Genomic DNA, 25,361 nt, shown 5'->3' with positions numbered 1-25,361 from the left:
GTCACCCTCTCTCTCTCTCTCTCCCCGTCAGTCACCCTCTCTCTCTCTCTCCCCCTCAGTCACCCTCTCTCTCTCTCTCCCCCTCAGTCACCCTCTCTCTCTCTCCCCGTCAGTCACCCTCTCTCTCTCTCCCCATCAGTCACCCTCTCTCTCTCTCTCTCTTTTCTCTCAGTAATTTTCTTTCTCTCTATTACTGTTGTTCTGCTTTTCTTTCTCTCTGTCTCTCCGTCGTCCTCCTTCCTTTAGCCCTCCTTCCTTTAGCCCTCCTTCCTTTAGCCCTCCTTCCTTTAGCCCTCCTTCCTTTAGCCCTCCTTCCTTTAGCCCTCCTTCCTTTAGCCCTCCTTCCTTTAGCCCTCCTTCCTTTAGCCCTCCTTCCTTTAGCCCTCCTTCCTTTAGCCCTCCTTCCTTTAGCCCTCCTTCCTTTAGCCCTCTCTGAATGTGGAGGACACCAGTCCCTATGGATTTTGATGGATATACGTCCTATCTGATGATTTTCTAAGTGCATCCTCTCTTTCCCTCTACACACACACATTCACATAAACACACATATGCACACACATAGTCTTATACTCATATACCATAGACACACACTCATGAGCGAGCATACACACACACACACACACACACACACAAATGTATGAGGATTCTTTCCTGCAATGGGTGTCTGGGTATGCCTGGTGTTTCTCATCCAACAGTTTATAAGACTTAAAATTGGATTTAATTTCTCTTTGATCATTTTTCATTCAAGGCCTTTTAACCTATTTGGTGCCTATTCTGTTGCATTCACCTTCCCTTGTGTTAAACAATATGATCACTCACAGAAATATATACAATCTACCGAGAGCATCTCATTTATACGGGGTTGAATGCAGCTTGGATTCTCTGTGAGATTCTATCAAGATGTGTTTTTATTACACAACAGTATAGTCACCGCAACCTCGTACATGGTCATGGATACGTGGGGACTGTGGATATTCATTTCTTTCCACCCACGCTGTTTCACAGATCATAATGATGTCCAACCACTGGTTTTTAATTACACTAAGCTAGAATGAAGGACTTTGTTTTTTTCCTGTTCAGGTGAACAACGATTAGAAGGAGAAAATAAATAGTGCCCTTCCCTACTCTGCTTTGACCTCTGTTTGAAGCCCTGTTTGAAACCCATGTTTGAAGCCCTTACATGAAAATGACTCATGAAATAAAAACTCCTGATACACAATTTTTGATATACATCATGTCTAGTCTACATATCCAACTGATAATTCCTGTTGGCTGAAAAGTAGGACGTACTGCTGAAATAAGTCAATATTAAATGTAGACGGAAGGCGAGACACTTTCCACAGATAAAATACTCGATCCACTTTATTTCCTGGTTAAGTTACAGTCACAACAACTGGACCTTAATTAAATAAAGGTACAAATAAAAAAAAATGGTGTTTGTGAGAATCTCCCTTTTTCCATAGAGTGGACGATACAGATGTTTTCATGAGAAGACCGATTTTCGGGATGTCTCATGGTCTGACAAACGATGCTGTAGTTCGGCCACCTTCCACCACAGATGCAGAAAGGCCACCATAGAGGCGCATTGAGACGCAGCCCATGCAACAACAAAAAACAGATATCTTTAGCTTAAACCGACAGATTTCGATAGGATTTTTAAAACTATGTTACTTAGATTGACGCACATTACATTAACATCTGACACCAGAGGGATCTGTTCTTGCAATTTGTAGTCTATGACATTTCATATGTAGATATGATAATTTATCACACAGTAGCTTGGATGTAGCGAACTACATTTTCAAAGTAACTTTAGTTAAGTAAACTATACGCTCCTTAATGGTAGATTTAGTGTCATTCTTTTGTTTTTTATCTTATGTTTGTTGGAAAGTAAATATTTGTTTTATAATTATTTTTTCCTGTAAAGCACATTGCGTTGCATTCCATGTCTGAAATTTGCTGTATAAATAAAGCTTGATTTAATTTGATTAGTGTAGCATTAACTTCTCCCAGTGTGAGGTAGTTGGTAGCTTGGTAAACTATACTTTCAGAGTATCTTCCCCAACACTGTCATCTCCATTAGACTTATATAATCAACTGTCATCACACAGCAGAGGCCAAAGTACATCTGTGTCTCACAGTAATCATGTGACAATAGGGCCAATCACAATGTACCTGACCACAAAGTGTTATTTGACTCCTCCCGCTGCCCATAGTCTTGGCTCAAGTATTGACCACCACAAGCATTTGATTGGGTATTTATTAACCAAAAGCACCAGATGGCTACACCTTGTTCTAACTAGGCAAGTCAGTTACGAAGAAATTCTTATTTACAATGATGGCCTAGGAACAGTGGGTTAACTGCCTTGTTCAGGGGCAGAACGACAGATTTTTACCTAGTCAGCTCAGGGATTCAATCTAGCAACTTTCGGTTACTGGCCCAACACTCTAACCACTACCTGCCACCCCACAATGGTATTCTACGTTTTTGCTCTACAACCCCCACAAGTGTTACGCCATCCTCTGAAGGTAACCAATACCGGTTTTAAAAATAGAATGAAAGTCTGCAGGTGGTTTTGGCCTAAATATGTCTAAATAAATAAATAAAGATATATTTCTTGAGCTTTCTTATATCTCCTAGATATAGGACAGACACTTCAAAACCTTATTCCTTATGGTTTATTGTTTGACTGTCTTTTTTGCCATTAATGAAGCTGATAAGCAATGCGTTTCTATGGGCTATAGTAGTAAAGGCCAGATTCAATATTTTATCTAATATATTTCTTTCTATTTTCTTTTATGATAACTAAATAGCTAAATTATCCATAGTATAACTATCTTAAAACAATTCCATATATCAAATTTGAACAAGAAGCAACTGTGACAATATTGATCCTTATATATATAAAAAAACGTTCTTGTTGAGCAAAATCCACAATCCACACACTCATGAACCATACATCAGATTCACTCCAGAACTTGTATTTAGACTCATGTACAATGTAGAAAATAGTAAAAATAAAGAAAAACCCTTGAATGAGTAGGTGTGTCCAAACTTTTGCCTGGTACTGTATATATATATATATATATATATGTTTTATTGTCACATACACCAAATATGTGCAGTGAAATGTGTTGTTTTACAGGGTCAGCCATATTATTACGGTGCACCTGGAGCAAATTAGGAGTAAGTGCCTTGCTCAAGGGCACATCAACAGGTATTCAAACCAGTGACCTTCCGGTTACTGGCCTGACATACTAGGCTACATGCTGCCCTGTACTGCAACAAGTTGCTGTGAGATATTAGCCAGTACAGGGGGACTTTATACATAGGGACCTAAGGGACCCTATTTATGGAAACAGCCTGTTCCTCTTCCCAAAAACCTGATACAAATATTGGTATTCTTTCATAAAATAAATTGTTTTATTATATGATATACCATATTGTCCATTGACAGGCCAAATTCAGTAAAGTTTTTTCTGCATATTCTTCTGAAACGGCTGACTTCCTTTGGCTACATTCCCTTTACTGCTCTGACATTCTTTTTTAGGTCATTGCAATGTGCGGAAACCTACGTTGTTATATTCAGAGGCTCGTGTCATTTTCTCTCTGAATTCGACATGTTTCGTTCTATATCCATGGGCTAGACTTGAGGAGAGGCGGGACTCTACAGCAGGGAAGGGCGTTCTTGCTGCGGTCAGACCCAGACTCGTCACACAAGGGGTGGGTCATCCGGCGCAAAGGAAAACCCACCTTTTTCATTGTTAGGGACAAGGTGGAATGTGTTGGTTTGATCCTACAGCTCAGGCCGGGAATAGAGGGAAGAAACAACGAACGCAGTTAAGTAGGAAAAAAAGCCTTCTCCCGCTGGTCTACCAGAAATCTGTGAAATAACTTGTGTCTTTGGTTCAAACCTAGTCATCTAATCGGCACTAACCGAATGCATTTGGGGACTATCGCAGATTCTCTCATCGCAAGGTACGTTAACTAACTATTGTTTTGATCAGTGTAAAACTACACATATTACTACATGGAAACATTTAACTGTGCTAGGATGCTGTAACTTCCTGAGTTCGACACGGGCAGACTCCGAACTGCGGCAAGTTTTGACCCCTCCTCCCCCTGCTCCTCTTCTGCTGGCGCAGCCAAAAGGAAGCCTCCACGAAACACCAGACTGCGGGTAAAAACCTGGGCCACGTTCAGTAGGAAAACGGGGTGGAATGTTGCAGAAATAAATATAACGACGAATAGAACTGACGTGATTCCATATTCATCAAGTCAGACATGTTTGTCCAGTGGTACATATTTCCATAGCCAGGTATTTGCATATTACTGTCTGAACTTTCTACAACGTTGTGTCCTGCTGAGTTGCCAGGTGGTTAAATTGTGTAACAGTTTGAAGTTTTCCTCGATCGTAACTCGCTAGTTGACTGTTTCAAAATATTACGAGTAGCTAGGCTACTGTTGCGTTCAGTGACGACGTAACGTTACCGCTATCTGGATGGAATGTTGGGGGTTTCTGAACAGGATATTTTATGTTTTCCTCGAGAACAATGTATTCGGATCGAACGATTTCTTGAAATTAATTCACCATTAACCACCCACCTTAACACAAATCGAAAAAGTCAACTTTTTTTCTCCGTCAACTACACAGTCCACTGTCACCTTAAATATTTAGTAGCCTAAAGTAGGCCGCTTTTTTAACAGGTCAACTGTCAAGGTAAATAACGATTGCAATGTTCTGAGCAAGATGGCAGTAAAAACCCTTTCTATATTGATACTTGACAGATAATATTTTAGCTGGCTCTCAAGTAGTCTGTGTTGACACAGCCATGGGTAATGTTCTTCAACTTGATCTCTATGGATAAATCATCAAATCCATTTAGATCAATGCTGAAATTGTGAATACAGCAGGGAATGATCAGCCTGACACAATTGGAGATTGCCTTGATTGTTGGCATTATTTTTTTGCAAAGATCCACTTGACATGGGAAGGGAGTTTCCCCAAAGATAGCTATTTTTAATTTCACTGCACCAATATGGGAATTGGGCAGTGATACAGAAATCTGCAGGTCTCATCAAAGTGAACACCTAATGTCTGAGAATCCTTTTAACACAGTACATTTGGATAGTCAAGCTTGATTTGCCCTCATGTTGGCGCGAGCAAGCAGGCTAGGTATCTACAGCCAATCCAGTAGGGTCTGGAAATTACAGTGAGCTTTGTTTGGTCAATAGCAACGTGATGTCAGAGTATGTGCATAAAGTTCAGCTTTCCCCAATTTTGGTCCCGCCCTGTTCACGCTCCCTCACCCATGTTTGCGTCGCCCAATGGTCCCCCGCCCACTGTGCTTCAGATGTTGGCTCCGTTGTTTCATTGCCCCAATGTTCTAGGTGGATTTCCGGTGAAACAGCTGAGATCCACAAATCATGTTGGGGGTGACGAAACAACCATTGGGCGTGAGCATGGGCGAGAGAAGTGAACAGGGTGGGACCAAAATTGGGGAAAGCTGAACTTTATGCAAATACTCTGTGACATTGCTTTGCTTTGTTATTGACCAATCAAAACTCACTGTAGTTTCCAACCCATACTGGATTGGCTGTTAATACCTAGCACTACCTAACGTGCTTGCTAGCACCAACATGAGGGCAACACAAGTGTGGCTATCCGAATTTGCGCGTTACAAGGATCTCGGCTATAAGAGGTATGTGTAATGGCAGGGGTGTGTGACTCGGTACCTGTGACAGTTTGTTGCTGTATGTGTACATGGACCACATACATAGCCCACATATAACGAGTGTCAAAGCAATGAGATGCAACACTGAGTCTGAACATCACATTTTATTGGTCACATGCTTGGTAAACAACAGGTGTAGACTAACAGTGAAATGCTTACTTACGGGCCCTTACCAACAATACAGAGAGAGAAATAGAACGATAATAACCGCCTGGTATAGAGGTCCTGGATGGCAGGTAGCTCGTCCCCAGTGACATACTGAGCCATAGGCACTACCTTCTGTAGCGCCTTGCTGTCGGATGCCAAGCAGTTGCAATACCAAGCGGTGATCCAGCCAGTCAAGATGCTCTCTATGGTGCAGCTGTAGAACTTTTGGGGGGGTCTGAGAGCCCATGCCAAATCTTTTCAGCCTCCTGAAGAGGCGTTGTCGTGCCTTCTTCATGACTGTGTTGGTGTGTGTGGGTGAACAGGAGCAATGCTCCTCCAGCAGTAGTAGTAGCAGCAGCAGTGTGGAGTAGTAATCTGGCAGGTTGGGCCCGTGGGATATAAATGGAACTAGGGAGAAAGATAGAGGGGACCTGTTTCAGACATGACGACAAATCACTGCTGGCTTTCCAGTAAGTCCCAGAGCCAGCTACTAACTCTGCTACTGCTTCCACCCCTTCTGATGGTGGAAACACAAGTACAAGCTAGTTGGACTGTGAGAGAGGCACAGCTGCATGCATTGGAGATTCACTATTTGTGCATACAGGGGAATAACCTATCCATTTCTGCCTTAGTAGGATTCAGAAGTACATAGTCATTAATATTGTCGATACAAGCTGCTTCCAGCCAAGGAAAAGGCCATTTTACTCCTTCGTGCCAAACCATTGAGAGGTTACAATGCCAAAGAAAGCAAGCTCCACACTTGAATTGCAATCCCTTCATATCCTGTCTGTGCGAACATTGGCCAAGTGGACGTGTTGGCCCAGTGGAGAGTACAAAAACTAGAGTGCTGTCCTGTTCCACCTCCCATTTGGTCACTTCATCTACTGTAGCAAACTTTACTTTCAACTTTGGCTGGTCACTTGGTAGGTCTCTGGTGTTTTTCCTTTGGGGTTATGTCACTCTTTCACTTTACTGCTTGATAGTGTACATTACGTTGTCTGAAGACTATTTTCAGAGGATTGGAATTGGAAGCCTTCACGGGTTCAAAACGTTGGACCCGTTCAGAAATGGATCTGGTGCTTTCCCATCCGCAACCAATATGCATGAAAAAAATAAATTATATGGAGACCCGTTCCGAATGGTCCTGAGGACAACTAGACCCGTTCCGTATAGACCTGGTCAGATCCAGACCCGGTCCGATCTAAGTGTGTGGGGAAACAGTAGAAAAGTAAAATTTTAAGATACGTTATTAACCGGAGCTGAAAAAGTGCGAGGGAGAGGAGGTAAAGAGAGGTGACGCTCTAGCAGGGGCCGTGCTTTGTGTGTAGGCTACTGTGAGCGAGTGACACGAGAACAGAGAGCAGGGAGGGAGAGACCGCAACCAACCAAGCCGACTCGTGCTATAGTAGACTAATATCTGCCATAGCTAGGCTATTTATCATTCAATATGAGTACTAGTACCTGTCTTGACTGCATTAAACCGGGAGAAGCTAGCTAGCTAGGCTAATTGAGGTTGCATGCTCTTTCTGGTCTTACACAGTTACGTTATATTCTGAATGAAGTTGTTTGTAACAATCTACTTGTTGGCTCTTGGTCGTTGTACCCTATCCTTCTCGTTTAACTTTTAATTCCGTCTTCCATTGATTAGATATCTCCTAACTTTTGACCCACACGGAGGCTCTTTGACTGTAGCCTATTGCCGCTTTGATGACTTATGATTGGCCAACAACAAGCTACATGTGGCCCTCTCGTAAAAATGTCTCGCTCTCCCCTGCAGCAGTCATGTTTGGATCTACAGTATATAGGTCCTTCCAGAGAAGTCAGTTAAAATTACACATACCCGTGACAATCATATCAGATCCGACCTGCTCGGTCCCGAATCGGATCTCTGGTATCTGGGTACAGGTGGATCTGTGAAAACCTCTAATTGGAATCGTGTAGACAATGTAGGAGTGCCTGTGAACTTAGCCATTCCAAATGGACTTTTTATGATCAAGAGTGAAAGCAAGCAAAGGCGCAGAGTTTGTTCAGGCGCCAAAGTAATAATCCACCCCCCCCCCCCCCTCTCTTTTTACGACCTGAGTTTACACGTGATTAATTTTCCACTCGAAGGAAGCATGCAATGAAATGGCATCTGCTGCCTTTGGCTGAAACCAAAGGCTAATCATTATGGGTGTCCAATAAGTGTAAATATCAGAGTTACTAGCTGGACCTGAGGATTACAGAGTGGCTAAATGACTAGTCGTCATTTAAATGGAAAATTAAAGATTAAATGGAAAATGTTGGTTTTTAAACTACCGGGCAGGTCAAGTGTTCTGGTGTTGGTGTATTTCTTAGAACTGTAATGGTCTATAGCCCTAGATTATATATGTCTGAAAATTGTATTTTAGTGAAAATACTTTCAGTTTTCCGGGATAGCAAAGTCAACGATGTAGAGTATGATGTTCCAGGTTTCTTTTAATAAGGACCTCGTTGAAATAGCGCAGATGAGTCCTATTGCGTTTAGTGAAGCACACAGCCCACATTTATTGTGATAATGAAATAATGGTCTGAGTATCCGGGACAGTGACTCGTGTTGATGCTACGCAGGTCAGATGGACACTGCTGCCTGAGCGCCGGCAAACGGTATGTACTATAGGAGAGTTCTAAATGCTTCTATGGAGTCTGCTAACACTAGCTTTGCCTTTTTGAGGTGTGTTTATTGGTGTTTTTTCCCAATGCTGCCTTTATGTTTAAGACCCTGCAAAGTGTTAGTGGTCCTCAACCCTTTCCCCCAGCCGTGCTTTTATCAGCGGTGGGTGACGGTCATGTCTCTGTCATTTCAGCTGGAGTTCAAACCAATTGTCCGCTGCCTGTACTTTCTTGCAGCACCACTATCAGTAAACCGTTCCCAGTTCACGCTGTTCATGCTGTTCACTCATTAAAGAACGGCCTTTGACCTACTGAAGAAGATCTGTTGTCACTCCAAAGACGTCAGCTAGGGCAAAACCAGGCTATATTTATCCCGTACAGAGCAAAAGTATATTCCTGTTTAGGGCAGGGTGCCTTTGGCAATGGCAAGACTTATTTAGAAGAATATTTTTCTTACTATGTGTTCTTGTTACCAAACAAACCTGGTTTTGTGTTATTTTAATGTTAAATTCCATTTCCACTACAACACAATGAACTAGCCTTTGGGCACTGAAACCCTAGCCCACATCTGCAAAATCTTGAGCGTCCATAGAGTCGTGCAAAATACTTCAGGTATCAGGTATTTGTTCCCTTTCTCCAGGTGCACAGGAGTAATTTGTCATTTGAGGAACACACAATTAAGCTATGGCTGAATAAATCTCTACTGTCACTGTTGTTATGCTGTAAGCATGGGTGGGCGTCTCCAGTAGAGCAGGGCACTGTATGGTAAAGCCCGGGGGTAACTTAAGTTCCACTTGGTGTTTGTCTGTGCATGTTCATGTTTGCCTCCTGAACTTAAATGTTGGTTTGGGTATGCCACAAGCGGGCGGATAGTGTGTGTTGGCAGGATGATGACGGGTACAGTCGAAGTGTCCAACATGATTGGGTCTTGAGTGGCTTTGCGTTGGTCCTTTTTACCAGTGTCTCGTTTTGACCTCGTTAGTGTCAAAGGGCGTAAAATGGGCAGCTCATTTTTTAATTTTTAATTTAACCTTTATTTAACCAGGTAGGCAAATTGAGAACACGTTCTCATTTACAATTGCGACCTGGCCAAGATAAAGCAAAGCAGTTCGACACACAACAACACATAGTTACACATGGAGTAAAACAAACATATAGTCAATGATACAGTGAAAAAAAATAAGTCTATATACAATGTGAGCAAGTGAGGTGAGATAAGGGAGGTGAAGGCAAACAAATATATGTATAAATAAATAAAAATATAAAAAGGCCATGGTGGCGAAGTAAATACAACACAGCAAGTTAAATAAAAACTAAAAACACTGGAATGGTTGGTTTGCAGTGGAAGAAAGCGCAAAGTAGAGACAGAAATAATGGGGTGCAAAGGAGCAAAATAAATAAATAAATACAGTAGGTAAAGAGGTAGTTGTTTGGGCTAAATTATAGATGGGCTATGTACAGGTGCAGTAATCTATGAGCTGCTCTGACAGCTGGTGCTTAAAGCTAGTGAGGGAGATAAGTGTTTCCAGTTTCAGAGATTTTTGTAGTTCGTTCCAGTCATTGGCAGCAGAGAACTGGAAGGAGAGGCGGCCAAAGGAAGAATTGGTTTTGGGGGTGACCAGAGAGATAAACCTGCTGGAGCGCGTGCTACAGGTAGGTGTTGCTATGGTGACCAGCGAGCTGAGATAAGGGGGGACTTTACCTAGCAGGGTCTTGTAGATGACCTGGAACCAGTGGGTTTGGCGACGAGTATGAAGCGAGGGCCAGCCAACGAGAGTGTACAGGTCGCAGTGGTGGGTAGTATATGGGGCTTTGGTGACAAAACGGATGGCACTGTGATAGACTGCATCCAATTTATTGAGTAGGGTTTTGGAGGCTATTTTGTAAATGACATCACCGAAGTCGAGGATTGGTAGGATGGTCAGTTTTACAAGGGTATGTTTGGCAGCATGAGTGAAGGATGCTTTGTTGCGGAATAGGAAGCCAATTCTAGATTTAACTTTGGATTGGAGATGTTTGATGTGAGTCTGGAAGGAGAGTTTACAGTCTAACCAGACACCTAGGTATTTGTAGTTGTCCACATATTCTAAGTCAGAGCCGTCCAGAGTAGTGATGTTGGACAGGCGGGCAGGTGCAGGCAGCGATCGGTTGAAGAGCATGCATTTAGTTTTACTTGTATTTAAGAGCAATTGGAGGCCACGGAAGGAGAGTTGTATGGCATTGAAGCTCGTCTGGAGGGTTGTTAACACGGTGTCAAAAGAAGGGCCAGAAGTATACAGAATAGTGTCGTCTGCGTAGAGGTGGATCAGAGAATCACCAGCAGCAAGAGCGACATCATTGATGTATACAGAGAAGAGAGTCGGTCCAAGAATTGAACCCTGTGGCACCCCCATGGAGACTGCCAGAGGCCCGGACAACAGACCCTCCGATTTGACACACTGAACTCGATCAGAGAAGTAGTTGGTGAACCAGGCGAGGCAATCATTAGAGAAACCAAGGCTGTCGAGTCTGCCGATGAGGATGTGGTGATTGACAGAGTCAAAAGCCTTGGCCAGGTCAATGAATACGGCTGCACAGTATTGTTTCCTATCGATGGCGGTTAAGATATCGTTTATGACCTTGAGCGTGGCTGAGGTGCACCCATGACCAGCTCTGAAACCAGATTGCATAGCGGAGAAGGTATGGTGGGATTCGAAATGGTCGGTAATCTGTTTGTTGACTTGGCTTTCGAAGACCTTAGAAAGGCAGGGTAGGATAGATATAGGTCTGTAGCTGTTAGGGTCAAGAGTGTCCCCCCCTTTGAAGAGGGGGATAACCGCAGCTGCTTTCCAATCTTTGGGAATCTCAGACGACACGAAAGAGAGGTTGAAAAGGCTAGTAATAGGGGTGGCAACAATTTCAGCAGATAGTTTTAGAAAGAAAGGGTCCAGATTATCTAGCCCGGCTGATTTGTAAGGGTCCAGATTTTGCAGCTCTTTTAGAACATCAGCTGACTGTATTTGGGAGAAAGAGAAATGGGGAAGGCTTGGGCGAGTAGCAGAGGGGAGGGCAGTGCTGTTGTCCGGGGTAGGGGTAGCCAGGTGGAAAGCATGGCCAGCCGTAGAAAAATGCTTATTGAAATTCTCAATTATAGTGGATTTGTCGGTGGTGACAGTGTTTCCTATCTTCAGAGCAGTTGGAAGCTGGGAGGAGGTGTTCTTATTCTCCATGGACTTTACAGTGTCCCAGAACTTTTTTGAATTTGTGTTGCAGGAAGCAAATTTCTGCTTGAAAAAGCTAGCCTTGGCTTTTCTAACTGCCTGTGTATACTGGTTTCTAGCTTCCCTGAAAAGTTGCATATCACGGGGGCTGTTCGATGCTAATGCAGAACGCCATAGGATGTTTTTCTGTTGGTTAAGGGCAGTCAGGTCAGGAGAGAACCAAGGGCTATATCTGTTCCTGGTTCTAAATTTCTTGAATGGGGCATGCTTATTCAAGATGGTGAGGAAGGCATTTTTAAAAAATGTCCAGGCATCCTCTACTGACGGGATGAGATCAATATCCTTCCAGGATACCTCGGCCAGGTCGATTAGAAAGGCCTGCTCGCTGAAGTGTTTCAGGGAGCGTTTGACAGTGATGAGTGGAGGTCGTTTGACCGCTGACCCATTACGGATGCAGGCAATGGGGCAGTGATCGCTGAGATCTTGGTTGAAAACAGCAGAGGTGTATTTGGAGGGCAAGTTTGTTAGGATGATATCTATGAGGGTACCCGTGTTTACGGAATTGGGGTGGTACCTGGTAGGTTCATTGATAATTTGTGTGAGATTGAGGGCATCAAGCTTAGATTGTAGGGTGGCTGGGGTGTTAAGCATGTTAAAATTTAGGTCGCCTAGCAGCACGAGCTCTGAAGATAGATGGGGGGCAATCAGTTCACATATAGTGTCCAGAGCACAGCTGGGGGCAGAGGGTGGTCTATAGCAGGCGGCAACGGTGAGAGACTTGTTTTTAGAGAGGTGGATTTTTAAAAGTAGAAGTTCAAATTGTTTGGGAACAGACCTGGATAGTAAAACAGAACTCTGCAGGCAATCTTTGCAATAGATTGCAACACCGCCCCCTTTGGCCGTTCTATCTTGTCTGAAAATCTTGTAGTTGGGGATGAAAATGTCAGAATTTTTGGTGGTCTTTCTAAGCCAGGATTCAGACACGGCTAAAACATCCGGGTTGGCAGAGTGTGCTAAAGCAGTGAACAAAACAAACTTAGGGAGGAGGCTTCTAATGTTAACATGCATGAAGCCAAGGCTATTACGGTTACAGAAGTCATCAAAAGAGAGCGCCTGGGGAATAGGAGTGGAGCTAGGTACTGCAGGGCCTGGATTCACCTCTACATCACCAGAGGAACAGAGGAGGAGTAGGATAAGGGTACGGCTAAAAGCTATGAGAATTGGTCGTCTAGAACTTCTAGAGCAGAGAGTAAAAGGAAGTTTCTGGGGGCGATAAAATAGCTTAAAGGAATAATGTACAGACAAAGGTATGGTAGGATATGAATACAGTGGAGGTAAACCTAGGTATTGAGTGATGATGAGAGAGATATTGTCTCTAGAAACATCATTGAAACCAGGTGATGTCATCGCATATGTGGGTGGTGGAACTGTGAGGTTGGATATGGTATAGTGAGCAGGGCTAGAGGCTCTACAGTGAAATAAGCCAATAAACACTAACCAGAACAGCAATGGACAAGGCATATTTACATTAAGGAGAGGCATGCTTAATCGAGTGATCAATAAGGGTCCAGTGAGTAGAGGTTGGTTGGGGTCACGGCGATCCAGACAGCTGGCCGGGTAGATGGCTATCGGTAGCGAGATAGCATAGTATGGAAGTCTATTTGTAGATACCTCGTGCGTTTCCGTCGGTAGGTTAGTGGGGTTCCGTGTGGTAGAGGGGATCAATCCAAATTGGCAAAATAGATATAGTGACCCAAGAAAAAAAAATAATAATAATAATTGTCCGATATACTTATTCAGATAGCAGCCGGTAAGACAGCTAACGGTTAGCGGGCCCAGATGAGCGTTCAGGTAACGTCGGGACGGAGGTGCCAGTTGGATAACTCCCTCGGGCAGATAACGTCGGCAGTCAGTCGTGAAGGCCCGGCGGGGCTCCGTATCTGCAGCAACAACAAAACAAAACAAAACGGGTCCGGATAGGTGACTGTAGCCCAGGAATGGCTGATGGAACTCCTCAGCTGGCTAGCTCCGGAATGATTTGAGTTTGCTCCGGGATCGACGTAAGCCAATAGTCACACGGTTTGCAGCTAGCTAGCTGCAAATGTCTAGAGCCTGCGGCTGAAATCCGGGGAAACTGAGAGAAAAAAAAGTCCCGGAATGCTCCGGTCCGAGTCGCGTTGCACAAAAGTGCCGGTAGATTATCGAGCTAAAGGAATAGCTGAGACACCAACGCTAGCCAGCAGACCGGCTAATTTCTGGGCAGCTACAGATTAGCTTCTGGCTAGCTATCGGATAGCTTCTGGTTAGCTTTCTGGCTAGCTTCTGAATTAGCCCCTGGCTAGCTTCCACGGTGGATTTTCAGATTTGAGGTAAATAATACTTTTTTGTAATTGGTGAAGCGGGTTGCAGGAAAGCTTTTGCAGGAAAGCTTTTGTAGTTGAGTTCTTGGATAATAAAATATATAAAAGATATGCGAAGAAAGGTGTAAATATATATATATACAGGACACGACAATACGAAACAGAAATGACGTCTGAACTGCTAAGCCATCTTGGAAATCATTGTTGGATGCTTCGATTGGATCTGGCAATCGGAGCGAAGAGTGGCGTTTCCTTGGTCTGCTTTGTTGGAGCATGTGGCTTTGTGACGGCAGCCTTCATGTTATCAATGGGATGTGCCTCAGATCGTCCTTTAGGATACTGTCAGTATAGTTGGCTTTCTGGCATCACAAGGATCATGATGATCTGACAACTTGATCAATGAACCCGTTTCTCAATGTATAGTCCTTGGTCCTGGAATTCTAATGGATGAGAACTATTACTAAGTCAAATTGTTTGTATACTGTTCTTTCTTACTGTAGTGACAAGTAAGCAACCCAGTATGTTACCAAGCTTTGGCGGACAACTGTTGTCTTTCCTTATAATTATGAAAAACCTGATGTCTCAAAGGCTATATTTTTCTGTACCCAATTATAGTAGTAAATATTCTTGTAGGTGATGAGCAGTGGGCTGGCTGGCTCAGCTAAATAAACTCTTAGCATTAGCTGGCTGTTGATAAATTTACCTACACCTCTTTCCGAGAGGGAAGATAGAAACACACTTGAGATAAAAATTCCTGAGTCATGAAATACTTCATTTGTGTGAACTTTGTAGCCTTTGTTTCCAGACCTCAAGACAGTGCACTTGGGAAAGTCTCTCCATGGCAGCCAAGTTTGTATTGTGAGTTGATATGAGCTTGGACGCTTTTGACAGATCCGTTAAAGAGTGTTAGAGGCTAGGAGGTGTGCAGGTGAAGGGACGTGTAGGAAAATATGAGCATTTGGTCAGAACAGAGACCATTAAAAAGACCATTCTGGATGATTTACCCATATGGTCCACTATCTCTAAACCTATTGTCGCTTGCTCTTGTCTCTACCTCACTTGTCTCATACTGTTTAAAAAATATATATATATTTTTAGATCATTCAGGTTTGTAATGCAAGCTTTATTAAGTCCTCCATTTTGGGCAGCACAAGTAGGCTACAGAGGTGATTAAAACACATTGCTTCAGATTAGAGGTCGACCGATTAATCGGCATGGCTGATTTAATTAGGGCCGATTTTCAAGTTTTCATAACAATCGGTAATCAGAATTTTTGGACGCCGATTACATTGCGTTCCATGAGGAAACTGCGTGGCAGGCTGACCGCCTGTTACGTGAGTGCAGCAAGGAGCCAAAGTAAGTGGCTAGCTAGCATTAAACTTATCTTATAAAAAACAATCAATCTTCACATAATCACTAGTTAACTATACATGGTTGGTGATATTACTAGGTTAACTAGCTTGTCCTGCGTTGCATATAATCAATGCGGTGCCTGTTAATTTATCATTGACTCAGTCTACTTCGCCAAACGGGGGGATGATTTAACAAAAGCGCATTTGCAAAAAAAGCACAATTGTTGAACGAATGTACCTAACCATAAACATCAATGCCTTTCTTAAAATCAATACACAGAAGTATATATTTTTAAACCTGAATATTTAGTTAAAAGAAATTCATGTTAGCAGGCAATATTAACTAGGGAAACTGTGTCATTTCTCTTGCGTTCATTGCACGCTGTCAGGGTATATGCAACAGTTTGGGCCGCCTGGCTTGTTGCGAACTGATTTGCCAGAATTTTACGTAATTATGACATAACATTGAAGGTTGTGCAATGTAACAGCAATATTTAGACTTAGGGTTGCCGCCCGTTCGATAAAATACGGAACGGTTCTGTATTTCACTGAAAGAATAAATGTTGTGTTTTTGAAATGATAGTTTCCGGATTTTACCATATTAATGACCAAAGGCTCCTATTTCTGTGTTATTGTATTATTATTAAGTCTATGATTTGATAGAGCGGTCTGCCTGTGCGGTGGTAGGTGGCAGCAGGCTCGTAAGCATTCATTCAAACAGCACTTTCCTGCATTTGCTAGCAGCTCTTCGCTGTGCTTTAAGCATTGCACTGTTTATGACTTCAAGCCTATCAACTCCCAAGATTAGGCTGACAGTACTATAGTGCCTAGAAGAACATCCAATAGTCAAAGGTATATGAAATACAAATGGTATAGAGATAAATAGTCCTACAATTCCTATAATAACTAGAACCTAAAACTTGTTACCTGGGAATATTGAAGACTCATGTTAAAAGGAACCACCAGCTTTCATATGTTCTCATGTTCTGAGCAAAGGAACTTAAACGGTAGCTTTTTTACATGGCAAATATTGCATTTTTACTTTCTTCTCCAACACTTTGTTTTTGCATTATTTAAACCAAATTGAACATGTTTCATTATTTATTTGAGATGGAATTGATTTTATTGATGTATTATATTAAAGTTAAAATAAGTGTTCATTCAGTATTGTTGTAATTATCATTATTACAAATGTGTGTATGTATATATGTATATGTACAGTGGGGAGAACAAGTATTTGATACACTGCTGATTTTGCAGGTTTTCCTACTTACAAAGCATGTAGAGGTCTGTAATTTTTTTCATAGGTACACTTCAACTGTGAGAGACGGAATCTAAAACAAAAATCCAGAAAATCACAGTGTATGATTTTTAAGTAATTAATTTGCATTTTATTGCATGACATAAGTATTTGATACATCAGAAAAGCAGAACTTAATATTTGGTACAGAAACCTTTGTTTGCAATTACAGAGATCATACGTTTCCTGTAGTTCTTGACCAGGTTTGCACACACTGCAGCATTGATTTTGGCCCACTCCTCCATACAGACCTTCTCCAGATCCTTCAGGTTTCAGGGCTGTCGCTGGGCAATACGGACTTTCAGCTCCCTCCAAAGACTTTCTATTGGGTTCAGGTCTGGAGACTGGCTAGGCCACTCCAGGACCTTGAGATGCTTCTTATGAAGCCACTCCTTAGTTGCTCTGGCTGTGTGTTTCAGGTCGTTGACATGCTGGAAGACCCAGCCACGACCCATCTTCAATGCTCTTACTGAGGGAAAGAGGTTGTTGGCCAAGATCTCGCGATACATGGCCCCATCCATCCTCCCCTCAATACGGTGCAGTAGTCCTGTCCCCGTTGCAGAAAAGCATCCCCAAAGAATGATGTTTCCACCTCCATGCTTCACGGTTGGGATGGTGTTCTTGGGGTTGTACTCATCCTTCTTCTTCCTCCAAACACGGCGAGTGGAGTTTAGACCAAAAAGCTCTATTTTTGTCTCATCAGACCACATGACCTTCTTCCATTCCTCCTCTGGATCATCCAGATGGTCATTGACAAACTTCAGACGGGCCTGGACATGCGCTGGCTTGAGCAGAGGGACCATGCGTGCTCTGCAGGATTTTAATCCATGACGGCGTAGTGTGTTACTAATGGTTTTCTTTGAGACTGTGGTCCCAGCTCTCTTCAGGTCATTGACCAGGTCCTGCCGTGTAGTTCTGGGCTGATCCCTCACCTTCCTCATGATCATTGATGCCCCACGAGGTGAGATCTTGCATGGAGCCCCAGACCGAGGGTGATTGACCGTCATCTTGAACTTGTTCCATTTTCTAATATCTGCGCCAACAGTTGTTGCCTTCTCACCAAGCTGCTTGCCTATTGTCCTGTAGCCCATCCCAGCCTTGTGCAGGTCTACAATTTTATCCCTGATGTCCTTACACAGCTCTCTGGTCTTGGCCATTGTGGAGAGGTTGGAGTCTGTTTGATTGTGTGGACAGGTGTCTTTTATACAGGTAACGAGTTCAAACAGGTGCAGTTAATACAGGTAATGAGTGGAGAACAGGAGGACTTCTTAAAGAAAAACTAACAGGTCTGTGAGAGCTGGAATTCTTACTGGTTGGTAGGTGATCAAATACTTATGTCATGCAATAAAATGCAAATGAATTACTTAAAAATCATACACTGTGATTTTCTGGATTTTTGTTTTAGATTCCGTCTCTCACAGTTGAAGTGTACCTATGATAAAAATGACAGACCTCTACATGCTTTGTAAGTAGGAAAACCTGCAAAATCGGCAGTGTATCAAATACTTGTTCTCCCCACTGTATATATATATATACATTTTTTTTGTCCTCTAGGGTCCTCTCCAGACCAGTTCCAGGTGTTCATAGGGTCCTCTCCAGACCAGTTCCAGGGGTTCATAGGGTCCTCTCCAGACCAGTTCCAGGGGTTCATAGGGTCCTCTCCAGACCAGTTCCAGGGGTTCATAGGGTCCTCTCCAGCCCAGTTCCAGGGGTTCATAGGGTCCTCTCCAGCCCAGTTCCAGGGGTTCATAGGGTCCTCTCCAGCCCAGTTCCAGGTGTTCATAGGGTCCTCTCCAGCCCAGTTCCAGGGGTTCATAGGGTCCTCTCCAGCCCAGTTCCAGGGGTTCATAGGGTCCTCTCCAGCCCAGTTCCAGGGGTTCATAGGGTCCTCTCCAGCCCAGTTCCAGGGGTTCATAGGGTCCTCTCCAGCCCAGTTCCAGGGGTTCATAGGGTCCTCTCCAGACCAGTTCCAGGGGTTCATAGGGTCATCTCCAGACCAGTTCCAGGGGTATTTTTGGAAATTAATGAAAAGAGAGATCTGAAGTGCTTACCCTTAAAAGGGATGTCTGGGTCAGGGTGGAAACTTGTGTTGTGTTTAACATTGTGTGTGTGGTACCAGTGTTGAGAACACTGGAATGTCGTGGGTTAGTGGGCTGGAAAGAGTGGGAGTGGGGGGGGACACGTTCGGGAAAGGGAGAAATATTTGGCATTTTTCAGAATCCATTCCAGTTTGGTTCAAGGTGCGTTCTTCATGTGGGAAAATGACTAGTGAGGAAGGTGAACATCGGACTCTAATTCACAGGATATCTCATCTATCCACAGCAAATTCTTATTACAGGACTGTACCTGTCTACATTACATAACCTGTTTTTGAATGATCGTCTCGGATGACTTCATGTAACACACTCACTGGTACTTTGCACAGTAGGCCTATCTCTGAAGTCAAAAGTATCTCAAAATCCTTTAACTTTTACCCCTGAGTATTCCATTTCAAATCCAGTCAATTCAGAAAAGTAAACCCAATTCCACATTTTCCTCTTTGAAAAGCATTGAAAGAGAATTGGAGTTGGAATTTCATTGTACTTCCTGAATTGAAATGGAGCTGACTCCAACCCAGCCGTGCATTTTACAGCCGTTTTATACTCGGCTGTACCGTTGTACTACTTTGAGTATTGTAATGGGTCTTTCATGGTAGTTGAGCTAGACACATTTTCCTAAGCATATTTTTCTTCACTCGCAGGATTTAAGATGGGCCTCTTATTTTCTGTTGCTTTTTCGGTTGAGACGGTCCTCTGTTTTTAGTTCTCTAGGCTTGTGGTTGGCAGATGGCCGGTTGGTCCAGCCTGGCCTCGCCAGCATACCACAAGCTACAGGAGTTCATCCCAAGGGCTCTTGTTGACATTTGGTCTCCCAGAGCGCTAGCTTGTTGCTGTTCTAGGAACTCTTGAGATGAGAAGACGTTGACAGCAAATGTGTGGTTGACAGACTTTGCCAGAGGTGTCTCTCGTACTCACACTTCAAAGTGTGTGAGGGGAGGATGGATGATGATGAATAGGGAGAGACATTTGTAAAATGTGTAATTTTCTATTCTTGGCAGTTCCTTCTAACTCGTAACTAGCCTTGCTGCTATGTTTTGTGTTTTACTTCTTAACCAGAGAGAAAGAGGGAGTGTTGGAGTGCGAAAGAGAGGGTATGGGGGAGGAACCGCAGGCTGCTTGTTAAACATGACCTCTAGAAGGATCGGGAGCTGTGATTAGCGTATTTGGTGTCAGTGAGAGGGCATCTAGGCAACAACCTGGAGCACCTAGCAACCAAACCCACCTCATTTGTTCAGAGAGTGACAGCCCTGCCTGCTGTAGCCAATTATGCCATAAGTATAATCTAGTAATTTATTTTTGAGGTAAGCCAACATAAGCACCAGGCATAAGACTACTGTAACCTAACTGTCCTGGGCCAGTATCCACAAAGCATCTCAGCAGGAGTGCTTATCTAGGATCTGTCCATATAATCTTATTAATCTAATAGGTTAAACTGATCCTAGATCAGCACTCCTACTCTGAGACTGTTTGTGAATACAGGCCCTGATCTTACACTAGGAGTGTGAACATTTTAAACAGTAAAATATTTTAACGAAATTGGGACGTTAAGCTTAAGAAAAAATCCCTAACCGAAAAACTATTTTTTCTTCTTACGTGTTTTTTTTTAAATTTTATCACAGTGCAGTTATCACAAAACTACCACTAAAAGGGCCTGATCATCATAAAGGGAAAAATGTAAATTCAACAAATACCTAACGCAACAATGCTGTAATGTTAGGAGATATGGATCTCTCAAATGATTTGCCACAGATGTAAAGCACTCCACCTCATCGTAGTTAAGTTTGAAAAATTGCGCTGAAAGGCAAGCTGTCAAACTACCGTTAATAAGTGACAAGTGGCACGTTGTTTATCAGTGTCGTGCCCAACATCCTTAACTAGCTAGCTAAAATTCCATCCCTGTGTTTATCAGTAACGCAGGCTACAACAAGCTAAATCAGCTGATTTAAATCACTAGCGACCAATATACTTGCACATAATTTGTGCAGGAGTCAGGCCTGGAATTTCATGATGTTAGGGGCAAGGCCATTTGGTCCCAATCTGGTGAGGTGCCCAATCTGCCAGCGCGCCAAGCCATTAACCAAAATAGCCAATTGCAAAAAAACTAGCTATTCTGTTAAGAAAAATGTGTATGTAAATGTACATAAATAATTAGCCGCCTTTTTACTTTTTATTGTTCTGTTTTTTCCTCTTATGTTTGTTTTTATTTTCATAGTTTTTTAATGTTTTTTTCCTGTGAAGCACATTGCGCTGCAATCCATGTCTGAAATGTGCTGTATAAATAAAGCTTGATTTGACTTTAGTGTAGGTGATAGCCTGTGTGTATTGGCTACAGTCGGTCATGTCCAGACCGATGCTGACAGGAGGGAGGCGCCAGAAAATGTAGCCAAACCGCACCACAACATCACCCACCTTGCAATCTGAGCGGAGGCGGTCAATATTTCTAAACTATTTAACCATAAACGCAATTGTTTAAAATCTGGATGTTTTTATTTATTTATGAGGCATGTCTTACCATGTTCTGACCATAGGATTGTTTTATAAACACTTCCTCATATGCCATTGAAACCAGTATTTCTCTCGTGTTCTTAACTTTCTTTTGTTTTACAGCAGCCAAAGACACAATCCTAGTCATATTAGCATTTTCGAACATTCCTGTTTATAGCCTTACTGCCGTGTGCATATTGCTGTGCTTATAATGTGAAGAAATAGCCTAATAGTTTATCAACATTTTAAGCTAAACTTTCTGATCTGTTGCATCAGCCTCATTGCTTTTAAAAGGTGTTTTGATTTACTGTCGTTGTGGGGCGATAGATCCCAAATTAATACAACTGTCCCGGAGTCTGTTTTTGGACGATTTATTTCTGGCACAGAAGGACAAGCTGACCAATAGAATAGGTCAACTTTTGTAATATGGAGGAAAGTAGATTGACATAAGCTAGTGCTTTTGCTGTTCGTTACTCATCTTGTTGGCTGACAAAGTAAATGTGGACAGTTCTTCTACCATCTCCAATATGCACCTTGGAAGTCAATGTGCTCTGTTGCATCCCCGATGTCTGTCTTCACTAGTTGCCTACTTAGAAGTTGCGATTCCTGTGAAAAGGGCACGATCACGTGACGGTCACTGGCTAATAAGAATTGCGATATCTGAGAGAGCCATGTGAGTGAGAGGTGCTTTGGAGCAGGGCGATTTGGCAGCCTGGAGTAGGGAATTATAATTATTATATTCAGGCCTGGATTTTTGTTGTTGTGGGCATTATTTTGTAGGGGGCATCGACGGCCATGGCAATTCGAGGCCTGGCGGAAGTAGAAATGTATTTTTTTTAGTTTTAACAGATTTCTCACTGTCTATTTCTGCCCCAGTGCCCGTGTTTCATAGAGTCAAGTCAGGGGCGCGGGAGACCGTGTTTCATAGAGCGAGTCGTGTACGAAACGGGGGCGCGGGCGCGGGAGACCGTGTTTCATAGAGCGAGTCATGTACGAGACGGGGGCGCGGGAGACCGTGTTTCATAGAGCGAGTCGTGTACGAAACGGGGGCGCGGGAGACCGTGTTTCATAGAGCGAGTCATGTACGAGATGGGGGCGCGGGAGACCGTGTTTCATAGAGGGAGTCGTGTACGAGACGGGGGCGCGGGAGACCGTGTTTCATAGAGCGAGTCGTGTACGAGACGGGGGCGCGGGAGACCGTGTTTCATAGAGGGAGTCGTGTACGAGACGGGGGCGCGGGAGACCGTGTTTCATAGAGCGAGTCGTGTACGAGACGGGGGCGCGGGAGACCGTGTTTCATAGAGGGAGTCATGTACGAGACGGGGGCGCGGGAGACCGTGTTTCATAGAGCGCGTCATGTACGAGACGGGGGCGCGGGAGACTGTGTTTCATAGAGCGAGTCATGTACGAGACGGGGGCGCGGGAGACCGTGTTTCATAGAGGGAGTCATGTACGAGACGGGGGCGCGGGAGACCGTGTTTCATAGAGGGAGTCATGTACGAGACGGGGGCGCGGGAGACCGTGTTTCATAGAGGGAGTCATGTACGAGACGGGGGCGCGGGAGACTGTGTTTCATAGAGCGCGTCATGTACGAGACGGGGGCGCGGGAGACCGTGTTTCATAGAGGGAGTCATGTACGAGACGGGGGCGCGGGAGACCGTGTTTCATAGAGGGAGTCATGTACGAGACGGGGGCGCGGGAGACCGTGTTTCATAGAGCGCGTCATGTACGAGACGGGGGCGCGGGAGACCGTGTTTCATAGAGGGAGTCATGTACGAGACGGGGGCGCGGGAGACCGTGTTTCATAGAGGGAGTCATGTACGAGACGGGGGCGCGGGAGACCGTGTTTCATAGAGGGAGTCATGTACGAGACGGGGGCGCGGGAGACTGTGTTTCATAGAGCGCGTCATGTACGAGACGGGGGCGCGGGAGACCGTGTTTCATAGAGGGAGTCATGTACGAGACGGGGGCGCGGGAGACCGTGTTTCATAGAGCAGGTCATGTACGAGACGGGGGCGCGGAAGACTGTGCTGGCGAATAGATTTAGAATTTTGGAATATTGATGAACTGCAGTTTGGACATCAAGTGCGCATCGTCTCAATGCTAATTTTAGCCAAAACACTTGCAAACTAGAGTGATCACTATCGAACAGAAGAGCAAGTGGACACTCGATAAAGGACTTTAGGGGCCAGGTGTTCAGTAATGAGATTCAGCCTATGACTGCGGTAAATAGAACTTAATTCGCCCCTTAGTGGTCATACGCAGTAGGACCATACTCTGCATTGTGAATTCACATAGAATTTTTTACGGAAAAACTGTTTATTTTTTTAAATGTTTTTTAAACGGCATTTTTCACATCCCTATTTTACAGCCACTCTCCCTCTGGCCCACTCTCTGTTATCAGCCCGAAGGGAGCGGGGGAGGGAGAGACCTGCTGGACTACATGTGAATGAGTCCTCACTGAGTGATGTCACTCGGACCCTGAGATAACAGTCTCTGTCTAGCCTTGGTATCCATGAGTGGGGGCGTTGGAGTTTTATGACCCGTTGGCTCACATTGCTGTGGCAACCACCTGGCATGTTTTACACATCCCACTCTGGCCCCCTCTCTCGGTGTCTGACGGGCGACTATAACGCATGCATGTGAAAGAGAGGGAGCGCTCCTGGATGGCTGCTTAGCCTTTCTGAATGACAGATAGCTCGCCTCCTCTCTGGTCTGCCCCCGCAGATGGAGGGAGAGAACAAGAGGAAAGGGAGGGAGAAGGGGAACGAGGAGGAGGGTGAGAAAGAGAGAGGGATGACAGACACCTGTATCAACATCTCTGCTGATTCACAACTAAGTTTCTAAATTGCATCTTGTGTATTCTGCTATTCTAACTCTCCACTGTAAGTTGAGTCCCTGACTGAGTTCCTAAAAATACATTAACATTTTGAAAAATGACCGAGGTCTGGACCTTGGTGTTCTCATGTGTAGTTATGGCCCTGCAGGCAGGTACTGTGGTCTGTGTGCTGGTTGCCTGGAAGTGAGTGTGGGGCAGTAAGTAACATAACACTGAGAAATCACAGGGGCAATTCCATGGTAACAGAGTGATGCTGAGACAAAAACCAATGATTGCTAAGTTAAACAAAGCATACAACTTTATGCACAAGGATCACTTTTAACAGTTTCCACCGAAAAGGAAGGAAGTGTTTATAAAACAATCCCCTTAACAATCCTATGGTCGGAACACGGTAAGACATGCCTCATAAATAAATAAATTAAAACATCCAGATTTTAAACAATTGCGATGATGGTTAAATTTTTTTACAAAAACACATTTACTTGAACAGAGCATATGCAATGTTAACAAGAGTGTGCAAAGCTGTCATCAAGGCAAAGTAGGCTACTTTGAAGAATATCAAATATTAGATGTATTTTGTGTTTAACATGATTCCATAAGTGTTATTTCATAGTTTTGATGTCTTCACTATTATTCTACAATGTAGAACATAGTAAAACCCTTGAATGAGTAGGTGTCCAAACTTTTTGACTGTTACTGTACATTTTTTAAGTGAAAAATCAGTCTCAGCATCACTCCGTTACCATGGAATTGCCCGCAGCACCTTCAAAGATTGAATAGGATCTTCCCTCTCTTCCCCTGTCATTCGTAATACTCCCACTCTAAAACCACACATTTTTATTCTAGTCTGGATGTGAATGGTCTAAAACTAGCTTTGAGTGATTGTGTCAATTATGTTTACTGTTGACTCTGGCCGTGCTTCTGTAATTCTGTAATTCTATGTGGATAATTGCTATGGGCCTGTATTTCTGTCGATCTCCCTTCTGCACTGTACTGTAGATTGTGTGGAATCACTGCTCCCCTATGCCATCTCCCCCGTCGCTCTCCTCCTGTGTCCTAAGCCTAGGATCTAACAGGCGGCTTTCAAAACAAAATTATTTTTCTTGGGATCAGAAAATATACATGATCTCAGGGTGACGAATGTTTAGATGCTAGGCTTCCCTTTCCTCCCCCCTCTGAGTCTACTCTATTTTCTTCTGATGCTACCAAAAAA

At 43.7% G+C, this 25,361-nt stretch overlaps 1 protein-coding gene across 3 annotated transcripts in view; it reads left to right on the top strand.

Annotated features, from left to right (window-relative positions):
* Window positions 1-3,704: 3,704 nt before the first annotated feature.
* The window catches only part of LOC139553855 (leucine zipper protein 1-like), a 72,326-nt gene continuing 50,669 nt past the window's right edge, over window positions 3,705-25,361 (top strand). For 2 of the 3 annotated variants that reach the window (XM_071366598.1, XM_071366599.1), the window contains exon 1: window positions 3,705-3,979. The gene's annotated coding sequence lies outside the window, so the exon portion shown is untranslated. Of the gene's footprint in view, window positions 3,980-4,054; window positions 4,182-25,361 lie in introns of all 3 variants that reach the window. The other variant, XM_071366600.1, reaches the window with a different exon arrangement.

This window comes from Salvelinus alpinus, chromosome 25 (genome assembly GCF_045679555.1).
Source record: "Salvelinus alpinus chromosome 25, SLU_Salpinus.1, whole genome shotgun sequence".
Classification (NCBI taxonomy): domain Eukaryota; kingdom Metazoa; phylum Chordata; class Actinopteri; order Salmoniformes; family Salmonidae; genus Salvelinus; species Salvelinus alpinus.
This window is presented reverse-complemented; position numbering and strand designations above follow the sequence as displayed.